Genomic DNA, 6,102 nt, shown 5'->3' with positions numbered 1-6,102 from the left:
AAAAAGAAAAGAAACGTGTAAATCCGTTTTTGAGTGCAAGACAAAAAATTAAAAACGCATTTATACGTTTTTGGGTTTGAATGAGTTAAAGCGGAAGTCAACCTTACATTTCTTGACAATATTATGTTATATGTGACCTCACTAGTCTAAACATGACATTCTGATTAATATGACTATATATATGAATATGAATATGATTTGTGGAATATGAGTTATGAAGCAAACTCCAGCTGTTCTTTTCCATCCCAGGGGGCGGCCATTTTGTAACTTGCTGTCAACATCACAGTTGCTCAGGGCTCAGACAACGACCAATCACACCTCACCTGTTTTGTTTTGTTTGTTTTTTTTAAGCTGAGCTGTGATTGGTTGTTACCTTAGACTTGAGCAACTATGATGTCATTTTTACTCGACTGCAAGTTACAAAATGGCAGCCTACTGCTGGATTTTGCTACTTAACTCGTATTCCACTAATCTAATATTAACTAGAATACTTAGTGGGGCTGCATAGAACATATCAAGATTTTTTTTTAGGTTTGGCTTCCCCTTTAAATTAAATATTTGTCATTAGTAAAGAATGTTTGTTTCTTCCATTCCATGTACATCCGAATGCTTATTTTCACACCATAGCTAGCAAATAACATAACGGAGAAGTCATTGTTTATCATACCACTGACAAAAATGTCTTCGTAAAATTAAATGGCGCCATCTGTCTGTGACCACTGATGATTCTGATTGGTTGTTCATTTGTTAGCTAGCAAATCAATGCATAAGATAGAAGTAGACTATAAAATAGTATACAAAAGCAATACTCCACTAAAAAATATCGACCTTCGCGGTCAACACTGAATAAAATTGGATTGTAGCTGCAACAACTGAAGGTCAACTCCAATGACTCATCCATCACTCATAAAACGGTGACTGCAGCACGTTGACAATTATTAGCCAGCCGCCCTGTAATTGTCATCTCTGCTCGCCGTCGACTGTTAATTTTTGCGTTACCCACTCAGGCAAACACGCGCTTACAAACTGCATCTTTCTAAAACAATCTAATGAGGTGATGACCAACCACTTGTTATAATTGCTTCAGTCTCAAGCTTATTAATCATATGTAGAGTTATTTAAGGATGCATAAATTAATCTTAGATTAAAAAAGCCTATCAAAGCCTCAAAACAATTAAAGAGTAAGGTAAGATTTCCCCCGGGCTGCCACTTTTATTTTAATAGAATGTTCAGGTGATTATCATACTTTGATGCAACACTGTGATTAATGCAGACACACTTTTAAATGAGCTGCTCTCCCTTGCACACGAAAAAAGGCAGAACAAATCAGATAATGACCTTGCTGACTTTGCTCATCTCACTGCCCAGCATAAATATTATGACAACACCTGCTCGTATTTGTGTGTTTCTGCATGTGAGGTGACAGTAACAATTTTTGAATTCACCAACAATGAATGGGAGGAAGTGTAAAACTAAAAAACTTTATGACTTTATTGTACCGTTGAGTGATCAATAATGAAAGAAGCTGAAAGATGGCATCTTTCTTTTTGGCTTTTTTTTGTTTTTTGTCTCGAAAAAAAAAATTATCAATATGTGTCAGATGAATTCTGACATTTTTTGGGGGGAGTAAATACTCATTTCAGTTGGAATGTAAAATAAAACAGATGTTTTATAAATTCAATTGATCATATTATTGTTGTATTTTGTTGCATTAACGTTTGTGTATAGACATGAATAGACGCACCTCCGACCCCTTGCACCGGTAGCGACGAGTCTTCATCAATATTACTCATCATGGTGACCAAACGTAAACGATTAACCCGGAGCTTCATTGACTTGACTTGTTACATGGACGGCGCCTTTTGGATGGTAGCTGTATGCTTTCTTTTAGCTTGTGGTCTTAAGAGCAGCTGCTTGTCACTGCAGGGCGTGCGTGTGCGTGTGTGACGCGCGTGCACTGTGACTCCGTGGGAACGCGGCACGTGATGGGGCCCTGACACAATGCTGTTTGTTTGCATTATTATTATTATGTTGGTTTTTTTTTTCAGGACTGATAGAGATACCGATTATTAATCGGGAAGGCCGATATAACCGATAGGCCTATTTTGATTTTAAGCCAATATTCATTTACAGTTAAAAAATAATTAATTAATTAATTAATTAATTAAATAAATAAATAAATAAATAAATAAATAAATAAATAAATAAATACATAAATAAATAAATACATAAATAAATAAATACATACATACATAAATAAATACATAAATAAATAAAAAAAATTGAAATCAGAATTTTGAGTATAGGTCGCTTGCACATGTCGTCACTTCCGCCTCGGATTTCTTGTAGTCGCCATGCTGGGTGGCCTCCATTTACGTAGCGATTCGGTCTAACACGTATCTATCACGTTTGTTTTCTGCGTTTAAAATGGTACATTGTTGCTGCATCGTTGGCTGTTCGAACAAAGCCAAGGGGGAAAATGGTCGGTCTTTTTTCCGAATTCCGAAAATAATTAGGAACCAGGGCCTGGAGACAGAGGAGTGCGGACTCCGGAGGGAAGTCGTTACTTTGGGCTCGTGTGTGCAGCGATCACTTTGTGAGCGGTAAGCTTGTTTACCTTTATTTAATGCATGAGGATTAATAACGTTTCGACCGCCCATATATGGGCAAGTTGCTTATGTTTTGGATTCATGAGCAAGCAAGTTCGGTAGTACAAGCTGGCTAGCGGACGTTAGCCGAAAGCTAACATCGAACATTTTCACCCAAGTAGTGCCAGTGCAAAGTGTTTACTGCTGAAATTGGATTGATTAGTCTTGGGCTTTTAATGCCGATAACATGTTTTTTGGTGGCAAAATGTAAACTTGGAAAAAAAAGAGACAGAAGGGGCTGATGCAAGAAAACAGACCCCCGGGGGTGATGCAAGAAAACAGAACCCGGTAGCCTACACATCATGCTAAAGAACTTATTCACGGCCACCCTACTGCGGCAAAATAACCAGTCTTTCCATATTTTATTTGTTTATATATTTGTTTATTTTAACAGGTCGCCCTGCGCCCGTTTTTCTGTCCAATCATCCCGACTGGGCTCCAACATTAAAGTTGGGTCCCAAGTTACAACATCTATGTCTCAGCCCAGTCGGTGCCAAGATATGAACGTGCACAGGAGAGACAAGCAAAGAAAAGACGACTCGAAGTGGCAGAGATTGTTGCAGTTATGCAGCCAGATGGCTCCAGTAACCTGTACCCTCAAGTACTGCTGACATCATTGACTCTGGTATGCCACTCAGAATTCATTACATGATATATTGTATGCATGAGTGAATGTATGTGTTTGTTTGTGTGTGTACACGCACCTTATATTTTAGAGACATTTGGAAGTGTTTATAGAAATAAGTATTTGCCTGTAGCAATGTTCATACATTAAAAAATGCAACAAAATGTGTACATTTCTTTTACACTGACAAAAAAACTATACTACTTTACTATATTAAACCTATTACTGGTACCGTTTTTTTTTGTGATTTTTTTTATTTATTTTTTTCTTTAGGGATCTCATGCCACACCGACTTGATTGCCAATGACATGATGGAAACGAAGGCGAGCATCAAAGCATTGGAGGAGGACAACATGCGACTGTTTGTTTGGCGCTAATAAAGGCAGCGTTTATACAAATTCTATTGTTGGGTTTGTTTACAAAGCTATACATGATACAAATGACAGGATTTGACTCAATGTGCAATATGGTCCCTCTTAAAGTAATGGCATAAATCTCTATTATTTCTAAAAGCACAAAAAATGAAGTGAATAATGATTAGATGTAGTAATTTCAGGGTTAAAAATTGAACTGTTAATTAATGTAGTTTATTTTAGCACAGGTGCCTACCATCCTGAGATGACGGTATGATGTAATGTTGATGGGGTACGCGATGACTTTCATTATACTACGTACAGAGGAAAAAGTTGCTCTCTTTTAAATTTGTTTAATGTAAGACAAGTACCAGTACTGTGTTACAGTTTTCCCAATAATCCTTGTTTCACACTTGTCACAAAACCACTGTCCTTTTGGCAGTCTAGATTGGCACACTTCAAGTGATATCATTTGATTTTACAATCTGCTGCAGCACAAAAAACTACTTTATTCCGCATCTTTGAAGTACATGAGCAAGTGGTAGGTGACAGCGGCTGAGCAGGAACACTGGAAGTCCACTGCTGATCTAGTAAATGCTCTCCCGAGCAGTTCAGGTAAGGAGGGGATTTTGGGAAAAAAAAAAACTCTGGCTTTTCCAACTGGCCAAAACGAGCGATCTGGGTGGACTCGCTCAATCACACTTTGTCCACACCACAAAGTCGCAGAAGTCCTGTCCAGTTAAACTCATCTGTGCCTGAATCTGAAAATATTACAAACATTGTAATGAAAATATGAAACATAGAATTAAATAAGAAACTACAAAAAGTAAAGCCATACATACCTGGTAATACTATTGGTGTTGTCGTGACAAGTGATGGGAATTGTTGCCATCTGGCACCAGACAGAAATTGGGTGTTGTGACAGCCTCCTTAACCGTGAGATCATAAGAAAAGCTGTCAGTATGCTCAGTAGTTACCATGAACACGTTTTATTGTACTGGAAACTGAAACTAAAAATACGTCCTCTGAGAGTGGTTAACCTTAACCATTTAGAATAAGTTGATTAAGTAACATGTAACTAGTGAAAGGGTAGCATTAAATTTAATTAAGCCACGGGGAGGCTGTGCAGTTACTTTTTATTCTTATACGCTCTGCCATATTTGCCTGTTATAAAATTATTAGAAAAACCACATCAGGTAAAGCCAGCTGTGCATGTAAACACAATGATAACAGGAAGCCTGAGAACAAATCAACATTTTTGTGTGCAGAATTACCAACACCATGTGGTTTACTTACGTGCAACAGAAACAGTTTCTTCTGATGCGATGTTAAAGTTTACACTCTGTATCCACCCGCTTACAAAATAATTGTAAGCCTCCAGGGATTTGTTGGCGTGTTATGGAGCATGTTGTCAACACGAGGTAGGGAAAGATGTCCAGAGATGTCACATTTGGCCAGCAAGCTTTCTCCGTCAAAAAAAAAATCACCCTTGGTCAGGACGTAATTAGGATCAATCCCGCCACACAGAGACACCTTCTGCTTGTATCGTTGTTTTTGATCTTCCGGTAAATCGTGAAAATACTGCGAAAATTACATCAGGTTGATAAGCTCTACCGTGTAACTCGCGAGTGTACCTTGTGAACCGGCGGACACCCAATATGGCGCCCGAAGGAAAAACTCCCATGATGCATTACGATGTGCAAGCGACCTATAGGCCAATACAACTCCCAAATGCTATTTTTTTCTATCTTAGAAAATAGACACCTTTGTTTAAAAATTGTAATAATAATAAGAAGAAGAAGAATAATAAGAAGAAGAATAAGAAGAATAAAATGAAGGGAATTTACAGGTTAAAAGAAGTAAGATTAAAGGAAACTGTCGACAAACCCTGGAGGTTTTCTGCAGCAAATAGATTTATTTTTTTTACTTTTTTTAATTGAATTCTAATATGAATTGAAATTTCAATCTGTCACTTATCACTCATTATTATCACCATGATTTTAAGTTATTAAAACAAAACAAAAAAAAGTTTATCCTCAACACATACCGGCCAGCATGAATTGCCAGCAGAGAAATTAACAAATCAAAATAACCACTTTTTTGTAATTGGTCGCTTTTCGGATGTTGGCTGTTTTGTTTTGTTTTGTTTTGTTTTGTTTTGTTTTGTTTTGTTTTGTTTTGTTTTGTTTTGTTTTGTTTTGTGTTTTGTTTTGTTTTGTTTTGTTTTGTTTTGTTTTGTTTCGTTTTTGTTGTTGTTTGTTTTATTAATGGCCGATGCTATGCGCCAAAATATAATCGGCCCAACCGATAATTGGTCGATCAATAGGCTGCAATGTGTGTATGCGAGTGCGTGCGCGTCCGCGCGCATGCGTGCGTGTTTCAACTAATGGTTTTGTTACATGAATAATATCTCAGGTTATATTAACAGTAGTGCATGTATAATAAAATAATATAGCTGTGGTAACATGCGCACGCG

The 6,102-nt window shown here is 37.3% G+C and overlaps 1 long non-coding RNA gene across 1 annotated transcript; it reads left to right on the top strand.

The window, feature by feature from the left end:
- The first annotated feature begins 2,310 nt into the window (after nucleotides 1-2,310).
- On the top strand, nucleotides 2,311-3,671 carry LOC144016082 (uncharacterized). The gene is made up of 3 exons (XR_013282841.1): nucleotides 2,311-2,603; nucleotides 3,043-3,273; nucleotides 3,547-3,671. It is a non-coding gene; the product is annotated as an uncharacterized LOC144016082 (long non-coding RNA).
- Nucleotides 3,672-6,102: the final 2,431 nt, after the last annotated feature.

The sequence above is a fragment of the Festucalex cinctus genome, chromosome 3 (assembly GCF_051991245.1).
Source record: "Festucalex cinctus isolate MCC-2025b chromosome 3, RoL_Fcin_1.0, whole genome shotgun sequence".
In the NCBI taxonomy this organism is placed as follows: domain Eukaryota; kingdom Metazoa; phylum Chordata; class Actinopteri; order Syngnathiformes; family Syngnathidae; genus Festucalex; species Festucalex cinctus.
Note: the sequence above shows the minus strand (reverse complement) of the source record. Positions and strands in the feature narration are given on the sequence as shown.